Consider the following 12509-nt stretch of genomic DNA (forward strand, 5'->3'; position numbering starts at 1 on the left):
AAAGAGAGAAGGGCAGATGGGTTGCCCGTTTGTGTGTATGTGTGTGCGTTTGCATGTGCGTATAGTGAATGTGTATGTGTTTGCGTGCATTTGAGGAGTTCCTTGTGGCGGGTCGTAGAAGGAGTCTTAATTTGTCATCTGGCTCTACAGGTGAAACTCGAGAGCTCCAGGCGACTGAGGGGGCGGGGCATAAATAATACAAAAGGTCGAGAGAGAGAGAAAGAGAGAGAGAGAGAAAGAGAGACAGACATGGGATGCAGAAGATAAGCCTGATTGGCAGTAAGATGTCATCAAATCCACAAATATCCAATAATTAACAACCTCTAATTTCTGTATCAGTAATGTGTTGTATGTACACTTATGAGTCACATAGACAAACCTTTATGATAACTCACCTTAAACATACCCCTCATCTTTTTCCGGAGTATCATATACTGTCAGGTGTGTGTCTATGTGTGTGTGCGAGTGAAGGTAAGTGATGGATCATGTAAGAAACATTAAATTTAAACAGCATCAGTATGAGAAATGCAGGCAGCCACCAACCTACTTCCACATACGTAACAGCAGGAGAAGGAGCAGAGGCAAGAGAAACACCCACTTGCTAGATATGTGACGTCTTCACTCTAAGGTATCAATAACAAGAGGAATGACTCTCTCAAACACACACACACACACACACACACACACACACACACACACACACACACAGAGTCAGTAAAGGATCGGTAACAGGGCTGTGATTATTAGTGCCATCAACCAAATTATTCCTCTTGCAGAGGGAAGGGGTCGGATTGCCAGATCTGTCCTTTTACAGAGTATAGGTGTTGGGTTGCCAGATCCTGATCTTTGGGTCTTGGTGTGTAAGTCTATCTGATCATTACCAACCAGCAACGAGAACATGCAGTGTGTGTGTGAGTACATGTGCGCACAGTGTGTTTATTCAGAGTTACGTCTTCGAGTGGGTGCACATGTGCATTAAAAAGACGGAAAGCGTGATGAAAGAGTATTTTTTCCTGGATTTCCCACGGTTTGTCTCTAACCGTACATCTGCCTTTGATGCAGAATGAAAAGACCCTATCAAACGTGAAAAGCTCTGAGTTGCAGCCAGTCTCCCTCTTCCCAAAGCAATCGCTGCTGGCAGGTGGTCCTCCATCTTTTGATAGAATTTGTAGAGAAGAGACAAAACACAGAAACTGGGATGCATGCCCGGGAGAGAAAAGCAGACAGAGGTGGACTTGATGAGGCTCATCAAAAGCATTCAGGTCCTGAGGGGAGCAGCAGATCATCTTTGTCACACACACACACACACACACACACACACACACACACACACACACACACACAGTAATCTGCTGCTATCTAGTGGACCAGTATTACACCTGCAGCACTTGTACTAGTGTGAAGTTGGTTGGATCACGTAAGTATACAGGCCTTCAGCAAGTGTAAGGTTTGCCCAATACAGAGCAAACACCTCATGATTATGCATTGTTTTCCATGATTTAAATAGTCTTATCATGAGTGGTAACGGAGATACATGAAGAAGTCTAACTCCAGGATGAGAGGGAATTAAATCAAGCAAAGTGTGCAGGTAAACGAATAGACTGCACAGTCCACGTATGCAGGACTAAAGAGGATGGAGGAGGTGTAGGTGCACCCAAAAACCTACCTTTCCTCCGACACACCTTGCACTGGGGCTGCTCACGTCACTGGAGCTCCGTAGCCACGTTTCCCCATCCTCTTACAGGTCAAAAAACTAAAGAAAAAAATGTAAAAAAAAAAATCACCAAAAACTACAACAAATCCCATTTACATTTTCTTAAACTTAACCACTCACACACTTCCTCGCATCAACTGGTCCTCTGGCGGAGAACCAGGGGTCAGTCAGTGGAGAGGAAGTGTGCCACCGGGACCGGAGGATTAAATTTTAACGACCGCTATTCTTCGGTGACCTGCCGAGGCTTGAGTTCCACACAGTCCGGCGAGAACTGATGAGCACCGCGAGTCGATACACACTCGCAGTGGTAAATAAACAAGGTGGGTAAACTTAAGTCAAATTAATTTAATTAAATTATTATTAAAATGTAAATATTACCGTCTTATTTTGCCTTATAAAGTGCCATTTTTGCCCTAACGGTTACGTGATATAGCCTAGCTTAATTTGTTAGCTAGCAAAGTTAGAGAGCATAGTATTATTTAGCGTGAAGTGGGGAAAAAAGTTGGTTTTCCCTCCATTACCTGGCTGTTATCCGGAGGTTTGGCCTACAGGGCTTTGAGTGTTTAACATTTCCTCTCACCCGGACTGAACACGGTGGGAAAGTGTGTCATGAGATGGCTCACGGGGTAAATGGAGCATAACAGATGAAGGTGAGAGCTCCAGCAAGAAAATGTACAGTTGACGTCTCCACATGAGCAATCCTTCTGTTGCCCGCCAGATGGACCCGCCTGACAGCAAACAAACAGCAGAGAGCCGCAAACTGCTGCATCTCCACTGGATTCACTCCATAACCCAGACGACCTTGCCGTCTCCCCCACATGACCGGCTGGCCGCCCGTATCAAAACAGGTTTTGGCTTTGATATTGAACCAACTGTGGAGAGACACGATGCAAGACCTCGCTATTTTTCTTCTTTTTTATTTCAGAAATGCAAGCCTTTGGGCACATTGGAGCTATTTTTAGAGCTGCTCCTGAAACTGACAACTGATTTACACAAACTGAAACCAATAGGAAAATTTGCAGCGTTTTGAGGTAAAACATTTAATACACTGTTGATGTTCTGCAGCTGGCAGCCAACATCTCGGTCATTGCGGGCAGCTCTCCAGCCTGCCCGCTGCTTTTCTGACCAAAACCAGGGCACCGCTTTTATTTTTTGTCCACTAGCGGCAATGTAATCAATTACTGGTCTACTTAAACCAATGTTTGGGAAATGCAATTACTGATGTGCAAGTAAGTAATCCAGAACTTTAGGTCAATATCTGTTTTAGTCAATAAGTTAGAGCTGCAACAATTAATCAATTAGTAGTGTAAAATTAAATCTCCAATGATTCTGATAATCAATCCATATTTTTTAAAGAGAAGACAGTCAAAATTCTCTTAATCAAGTGTTTTAAATGTGAATATTTTCTGTTTTATTCTTTATGAGCGTAAACTGAATGCCTTTCAGTTGTGGACAAAAGGACACATTTGAGGATGTCACCTTGGGCTTTGGCAAACACTAATCGACATTATTCACCACTGACATTTTATAGATTTTATATATAAACAACTAATTGATTATTCGACAATGAAACTAATTATAGCCCTGCTATAAGTGAAGGAGTAAGTGGTTCCCAATCTGGGAGTCAAGACTCCCAGCAAAGCAGAAAGAACACGTTTCCGCTCAGACACCTATTTTCATCTAATTTTTTTTTTTCTCTTGTAAATAAAAGATTTTACTTTGAATAATTTTTATTTCTAACTAATAATCACTTTGCTGCTTCCCTCTAAAAATATGTAATCAAAACAATGAAAAAAATTTCTCTTTAATGGTTGAACTGGTCACAGCTGGTAGACAAGCAACCTTTGATCAGTAGCAAAGCGTTATTTTAAGAGGTGACACATTAAAAGGGTTGAGAATCACTTGATCAGATGAGTGATAGCAGAGGGAATCGCACTCTTTCTTTCTGTGTGGTTCTGCTGTGTGTTTTACGCAGCTTGTGGGTAGTAGCTATTTTATTCTTTGTGGAAGCAAATCTTACCTTAATTATTTGCATTATTTTGAAGGCAGCCACCAAGAGCAACCAAGAGTTGCTGCTAGAACTTGCTACTCCCTCAAAAACAGCTCGCTTAGGGCTCTGAAACAGGAAATATCTATAATCCTTGGCATGTTCCAGGGCCCCTGTCTAGCTCTGAGCTCTGTGAATCATTCAACGAAAGTAATGGCTCCATCCTGCAGGCACAAGGCACAAGCTACTTTTTCTTGAATAACACAGTGAAACCTTGTTTCAGGGTTGTGATGACGTTTCTGCAGGAAAAATGTTGCTAAAAAAAAAAAGTCAAGCTAGAGAAAACAAATATCAGAGAGCGGATATAATGTAATGTATATACTGTATATATATACTGTGTGTGTGTGTGTGTGTGTGTGTGTGTGTGTATTAGAAGGAAGAGTTCAAATGTAAGAATGTAAGTATCCTAAAATTTTAAATTAGTAGATGAAAAGCAAAAATGCAAATAGTAATGAGGTGAAAACAGACAAGAAGTATCTCCATCTTGTTTCTTCTGATTTTGAAATGATGCAGCCGTGAGCTTTCCCGCTACCAGGCTCTGCTGGTTGGACCACAGGCAACAGATCAGTGAGCGGATCAACAACATTAGTTTTTCTCCTGAAGGAGTCAGCTGAGTCTGGAGCTGGAGCAGCTGCTCTGAGACACACGGTCTCTGCGGCGAGTCAGAGGGTGACTGTAGAAAGCTCCCACTGGGACACAGAGACCTGTGCATGCGTGACTTTGTCTCAGTGTTTAAGAGAGCAAGAGAGAAAACATACAAATCATGCAAGATAGAGAGATAGGTAGATAGATATTTAGGGAGAGACAAAAAGCAGCAGGGTCCATCCATCCACATCCCCTTCATAGAGGCTCCACCTACATAGGCCGATATAGCGAAGGAGTGAAGCTGCTAGAGTAGCGAGGATCCTGCTGTGTGTCCATCAGTTTCAAATAATCCCTGCTGCTGCTGAAGTGTCCTTGAGTCACATGTTGAACCCCTGCCTGTACAGAGACACACCTGACTGCTGTTGCACTCCAAACTACAGTCAATTTGTTCCCGTTTCTCACAAAAATGCTCATTTGGTGCATATGTCTTTTATCCACAGTCCAGATTACGTCAACCAGACAGTTCAGCAACAAGCAAGGCCCCAACCTGCAGAATCCGCAACCACCATTCCCACACCCACACCAGGATGGATATAGTAAGAGTGTGTGTTCCTGTATGTTTCTTTGTTTGTGTGTACGTGTGTGAGGAGGTAAGGTTGAGCTGACAATGACAAATAGTCTTAAATAGGATAAGAAGCTGCATTTGAGGAGAGGAATGTATAGCAGCAGATTGTGTTTATGGGCTTGCATGATCAATTGTAGGAGCCTTACAGGATAGAAAAATATTTGCATCATGGAGAGTTGTACAAAACCTCAAAGTGCTGTCAAGAGCAACGCGGTACATTAATCCAAATACTAAGAAAGCAAAGCCAACTTTTGTCACACGACTAATTAAAAAAAGAAACACTATCACCACATGTGGATCAATGGAAAATATTTGCATACTCCTCTGTGCCAGTCTAGTATTAAACACCTGTGCTGTGAATTGAGTAAATAATAATAATAATACCCATCTTCTACTGTGCAATACGCAGAATCAGATTGTTTAAAACAAAGCAAGATGCAATCATCACCATTATCAGCTCATGCAAAATGTAGTTTTTAAAAATCTATGCACACTCTATCAGGCTTTTAGTTCACACCAGTAGCTTGTTAAAGTGCTGTAGGCTCCGGGGAACAAATGAAATTATGAGTCATTTTGTTTTGACATTGAGCATCAGGGACTCTCAGATGCAAGGAGAGAATACAGTAGACGTAGGAAAGGTCCAGTAGCTTTACAGTGACATTAATTTAGATTTCTGTAACAGCTTGGCCTTGTTTTTTTATGGAATGGCAACCTCCTATTACTGGATGATATTTGATTGATAGATCATAGTATATAAGTATAAACATACAGAAATGCAAGTAATGCTAAGTGGCAACATTTGCCTTCTCTCCAGGTTCCAGAAATGGGATTTCATGTAAAACAAATCTGTGGTATTTACCCACATTCAAAACATTCATCAGACCAGATCTACCAAGATGTGAAAGCATTTCTCTAAATGGCTGTTAAACATAATGACACAGCTTAAAGACTGTCTCTCTTCCTCCTGGGTGTTTTGAAAACATAACAGACCGAGGATTTCATTTAGTGCTGCTTTAGATCTACTCCACTCTCAAGTATGTGAGAGCAAAGGTGCAACAGAGATGAAATTATCATGTTGTTTTCTGCACAGCAGGTGATTATTTGATCATCAGGAACCACTTGGTTCCGAGATCATGCTTTCATGTGGCGATGGTGCTGTGGAATGGAGATAACACCTGTCTTGGCACTCAAAACCACAGAAATGGAAAATATATGAAAGCTAATGCATTTCATAACCGTATTAGATTAAGCCAAATTATAATTTAAGATCTTTTTAAATAGAGGAAAGTGGGCATTCTACCCATAGTTGATATTTTCATATTTAGACACAAAGCAGAGACACGTGGCAGAGGGGACACCTGTGGCCTCAGACTTGGCAGACTTGGTTGTTTGACTAATTGTGCTGCAATTTGAGACATTTATTCACAATATACATAATATGTGGTAGATGTACACCTGTAATGTATCTAATTGCTGTCTTGCTCTCTGCATACTGATGCATTGTGAGCAGGAAAGTTCTACAAATTTATATTCAGAGGGGCTGACTTCAGCAGACCTGCAGTAACTCCACACGCTGCCACTCACGCTGTGGAAACTTAAGTATTCATGTGGTCCACAAAGACATTGTATAATCTATGTTTAAATAGAATGTTTGAAATAAACTTGGCAATTTAATACCCCTAATGGGTGGTGAATTTTAATGTGAAATGTAACATTTGGGCGAGTTTGGATTATTTTGTCTTTAACCTTAACAGCCTGCAGTAAAACAGCAAGAAGATAATATTATCCTCCAGTGCTCTTTATAAGATTCTTCAGTGTGTAGAAGCTGCAAATACCACACGTAGCTGAAAAACTTGGGGTGGAAGAATACCTCAAACAAAATCCTTTGCTGTTGTTTGCTTTATGGTGTCATGCATGACATACTACACTAAATAATGTCTTAGCCCAAAGATATTGTAGTCCATATGAGGAGTATGACAACAAAAGGTTGAATTGTGTTTCAATCAATCAATTCCCCGGAGGAACTGGACATCGGGGGAGACAGATGGCTGGGTTACCTTAACCTGCTGTCACCATGACTTGGACCCGGATAAGCAGTGAATGGATAGATGGAAATCAGTATAATGTTGGCATGGTTTCCATGCTCTCTGCCCCCACATTTTGGAATTTTGGAGGCTGAAAATGTAGGTTATCACTGTAACAATTCTGGAGTGAGACCAAGAATCAGTAGGTAGGAGTTGTAGTACAAAAGCAGGTTTGAATAGTCAAAAGGCAGGATACAGGTCAACAACAGGTAGGCAGTCAACAGAGGCAAACAACACCAGAGGGGATCAGGCAGGAAGCCAAAAGTCCAAAAACCTAGCTGGGTTCAAAGTCACTAACACAGGCAGCCGTCAGATTCAGGAAACAAGGCTGCAGGAGGAAACCTGGAAAATGGTGAGAGTTACTGGGCAGGCGAAATTTGTCTTGTGTGGGTCTGATGTTATAATGAGGCACAAGGGTATGCAGACAGGTAGAGGGTCAGGTGGCTGGAAAAGGCTGGAGCACACTGGGGGCCACTGCTGGACAGGGTGGAGGAGGAATGACAGTGCCTAAGATCAGAGATGAAAATCAATATGCAGTTCATTCTTAGACTAAACCACATTACTCTCGCTATTTTGACAAGTATTGCAGCCCTAACAATCAGGCATCACTGTAACAACTGAAACCCAGAAGCAGAATCAGTTGGTAGAAGTGGTAACAGAAAAGAAGGCAGGATGTAGGTCGAAAACAGGTAGGCAGTCAGCTGAGGCAAACAAAACCAAGGGACCAGGCAGGCAGCCAAAAGTCCAAAAAACTAGCTGGGGTTGAAGTCACTGAAGTCTGAAGTTCCACACAAATTGGGTTAGGTTTGGTAGCAACTGAAGAAAAGTAATTTTATCGAATTATGAATGTGATGACAGTGAGGTTAGTGCATTTGGAAGACATTTTGACATCACAACAGGAAAAAGTGCAGGTGTGGAAATTAATAAAATAAAATTAATGAGCTGCTTTAGTTTCACTGTCCTGATATTGTGCTTGCTGGCTTCAAAGGGAGGGGTGGGGTCACGGCTAGATGCCACCAAATTCTACACACTGGACTTTTAATATGGGGCTGCTATAGGTCAGCGAAAATGACACCTGCTGATTTGATCCATCGCTTAGTGGCAGTTGTTCTTACTTCTGTTTGAAATGGCCTTTTCCTCTTATCTGTACACACTGCCTTTGAAAGTCTTAACTGTTTCATATTCATTAGTCATATACAGTATTCTTTTCTATTTACAGCAACTCAACAATAGTTGGCAGGGGAGAAGCCACGAATCTCTCTCTCTCTATGGGCAAAGCCTGGGTCTCTCTCAGCACACTGCTGGCCTGCAGATCCCAGTTGGCCACTCATGATGGTCAGTCCACCTACGCCTCTGAGTGTTGTTGCCACTGGCAGAAATATACAGGCAACAACAATCACAATCAGTGTACAGAGGAGAGGGAGCCATTTCTTCAGCAAATTTTGCAGACTCTCCACTCACACCCAACCCTGACTTTTGCACATGATTAATTAGCATAAACATTTTGTGAAAGCTGTTTACACTTTCACTTCTTTCTCCCTCCCTCTTGCAGCCCCCTCCCCCCTCCCTTTTGTGGGATGAGTAAATGATTAGGTGTTGCCGGGAGCAGCTGGAGAAAGTCAGAGATAAAGTCAAGACACAGCTGGAGTGAGTTCACCTCATTTATGCATGACACTTGTTCACTCACTCACAAACACACATTGCTGCATATGTGCTGCTTTTTCAGCCCAGCTAATTACTTAATTGCTGTGTATATTCTGTGTGTGTACATCAGCATGTTTACCAGCAGTGACAGCAGGACTTCAGTGACAGATGTAGCATTTTCACACTGAAAACCACTGTTATACACACGTGTTTATATATATATATATATATATATGTACACGCTCATGTACTGTATATACATTTATATACACAAGGAATAACATTACAGCTGTTGCAGCTCTCTCCAATTTGGGGGGATGCCTATTTTAAACCTGGCACTTTAATGCCCGGATTTAAAAGAATGTGCTGAAAGGGCACTTACTAAGATTACTCATCTATACAGTAAGGACAGACTGCACATTTGAGGAATTAAAACAAAATTTTTTAATTCCCGGTGCCTACTTTTGAATGTCTACAGATATATTACTGTTAGATTTAACAAGGACCACTGCTCCATTGACTGTTGCCCTAATCTTAATAAAACAGACATCAAGGCTGTGTCTAAAATCACTCTTTATTTACTATATAGTTCTCTACATTTCCACTAGTCTCTTAAAGCTCAATTTAATGCTCACTATTGAGTAAGTATCCATTATATACATAGGAAGTTGTCAATGAGTAAACAAGGGAGTGATTTCGGACACAGATCTAGTTTATTCATCCACAGATATTGCTTATGATCTAAATATACAGACACATGCTTTCCAAAACAAACAATCTGCACACACATTTTTTCATGTAATTTAGTTTTCGTTCTCTACTGTTATCAATCATAACCAGTGAAATCCCCACACTGACATTATTGTCTGAGATATTGCAGCCATAATGACACTAACACTGTGACAGTCTATAACAGCCTGTTTGTGCTGTTCTCATGGGTCTGGTGTAACGAGGATAATATTGGCTAGTGGGTATCAGAGTACAAAGTGTCACAGAAGATTACACAGCATGTGGAAACACGCTGCTTTCCATGAGAGACAAATAGTCCCACTGCAACCATGTAAATGTGGCCTTCACTGATCACATTGACCAGACCATATGTGCCAAGAAAATGCCACAGCGACACCTTAAAAAGGTGTGTTTGTGTCTGTGTGTATGTTTGTGTCTGTGTGTAAGACAGCATTATGTAGCCACCCAACTAGCTCCCTCGATGGTCCTTTAGGAGATGCAGCAGATGGACAAGTTTCCCATTCAGGGGAAAAATGTCCCAAAAACCAGACTGCATGAGATTACAAAATGACCAAACAGACATTTGGGATAAAACATACTAGTACAGAAGCAGATGCACACCAGTACATTCAGTATGGGCGAATCAATACAAAGAAATTCATTGACAAATCAATAATTACTTAATTTAAGAAGTAAGAAATGTGCAAATCAATGGATAAAATAACTAACCAAAATATATCAATCAAAATGTTATGGTTGTGAATAATAATTATAATTTTATAAACCACACTGACTTCATAAATACTGAACATTTATTTAAAAAATTAATTATCATCAATTCCTGCAATATAACATTTTATTTTATTTTATTTTATTTTTAATGATCAAATACTTATTTTTTTGGAGTCATTTCTTTATTCGGTTTTACCTTGATTGTATTTACAGTTAGATGCATAAATGTTAACTTGAATATACCATAAGCATATTTTGAATGAATGTATCACATGCTGTAAATGCAACTGCAAATAATTTCTCCCACTCTTCCCCATCCTAAGCTCCAAAACATTCCCGCTTACACCACCCTCCAGCTGATGAGCGAAAAAGTAACACGCAGACATATTATCTTGTTATCACGTATCAAACTTACAATATCTGTATTCATGCATGCATACGGATGCACATGCACCAATGCAGCCATATTTACAGTATCTGTGTGTGTACATGCAAACATCAACTTATTAACTGGTTCATGAATTGATCATCAAGCAGTAAATCAGCTACAGTGTATCAACTAAGGTGATTTTTTTAATGATGTCTTAACGAATGGAAAACTATACTGACAATTTTTCAGAGTCAACTGAATGAACAATCCATCCCTCTATCCTTGCCTCAAGTTCAATCCAGTAGACTACTCAATTCTCAATTAATTCTTCTCTCTTCCAATAATTACTCCCTCTAAGATTCTCAAAATGCAAGAGGCTAGTCCCTCAGGCTCCCATCATCCAAACAAATAAGCAACAACCTTTTCTTACCCACGGAGGAGCCAGAAAGTGATCATTGTGCTGTTTATCAACCCAGTATGCTGATGCCTGCATCCACCACAGCATACCCCACCACCATTAGGATAAAGACCCGATCAGCAGTTGGCTGATGGCCAAACTGGGAGTTTACACTATTGTCTGATTATTGGATTCATCCCCATAATCAGGCATTATCCCCAGACAAAGTCTGTGCAAATCTAATCTATGTTTAATCAACAGCACTACATTTTTTAACTAGTCTGCTGATTGAAATCATTACATGTGTTTCTTTTTCTAGTTGTTACTGTTTATCGAAAAACAAGTAAAACAAGTGTACTTATGGCTTTTAAGAGCTCAAAAAGGACCTAAAATACATTGTTGGAGTGACAGATTTCAGTGGCAGGTTTACGTGTTCATCCATCTTAGCATCTGATGATGTTGATTCTTTGTGCTAACTGACAAGCTGCTTCACCAACACTTAACCAAGATCTTGTATTTAGAGGTCATACTGTCCGTCCCTTTATCAAGAGATCTCAGTTAATATGAAAAGGAACAATACTTCAATTGCACAGTCAGGCATTTGTTATTGCCAGCAAGAAAATGAATGCACTCTCTAGTGATGCTGATAATGGAATGGCCTGAAGTAAATAAAAAGTTACAGCTTCAAGATGAGCTATTTTCAATTGTTCTGTGGACTGGACCAATTAGTTTTATTTGCCTCGATCCTCCAACATGTCAGTGTTCTACTGCACCAACTCCTTAGCCACAAGTACCCAATGTACAACCCCACCCCAAGAACTTAACACTCTGAATATACAAATGGGATTTCCTGTAGCACTGTGATTTTCTGAGCTGTCACATTGGGTACCAGAGTGTGCCCTGGTGCTTTACTGCAAATTAACCAACACAGTCTAATGTGTCCTTCCCGAAATCAAGTCAGTGCATATTTCTGGTGTGTTCCATATTGCCGCTTGAGGTGGGTCATACTAAGGAGTCAGTAGCTCTCTGCTTCTCTGTGTTTCTCAGGTACAGTCCCGATGCCATGCTGCAGCATTTGAAAGTCTGTGACCACCATATCACTGTTGTTGGACCTGAGTCTTCATGAATCCCGCAGGTTAGTTCTAGAGTGTCAGTGGCTTGACTATTTGGAGTTTAGTTGCTGTAATATATATTATTATTAATAACTAGAATAATAGTGAACTTTGTTTGTATAGCACGTTGATGCAAGAAATGCAGCTCTAAGTTCTTTATAACAAAGAAATCACATGCACCAAATGCAAAAAAGACAGAATGAACATAAGAACAGGGATAGAAAATCAATGTTAAATGTGATGGAGAATAAAACCCAAGTGCAGTTGTGCATTAGTGCGAGGCAAAGTGCAAAGGTTTCAGGCCTGTATCAGGAAAGTCATAGCGAGTTAAAGGCTAAAGGTACGGTTTCAGCTTTCTTTTAAAAATAATTAGTGAGCTGGCTTCCTGGATATCTATAGTTAATGTGTTGTAGAGCTTTGGGCGTAATTGACAAAGGCTGCATCATCGTTTTTTTTTCAGTTGTTGCTGA

Source organism: Chaetodon auriga, chromosome 4 (assembly GCF_051107435.1).
Source record: "Chaetodon auriga isolate fChaAug3 chromosome 4, fChaAug3.hap1, whole genome shotgun sequence".
NCBI classification, from domain to species: Eukaryota; Metazoa; Chordata; class Actinopteri; order Chaetodontiformes; family Chaetodontidae; genus Chaetodon; species Chaetodon auriga.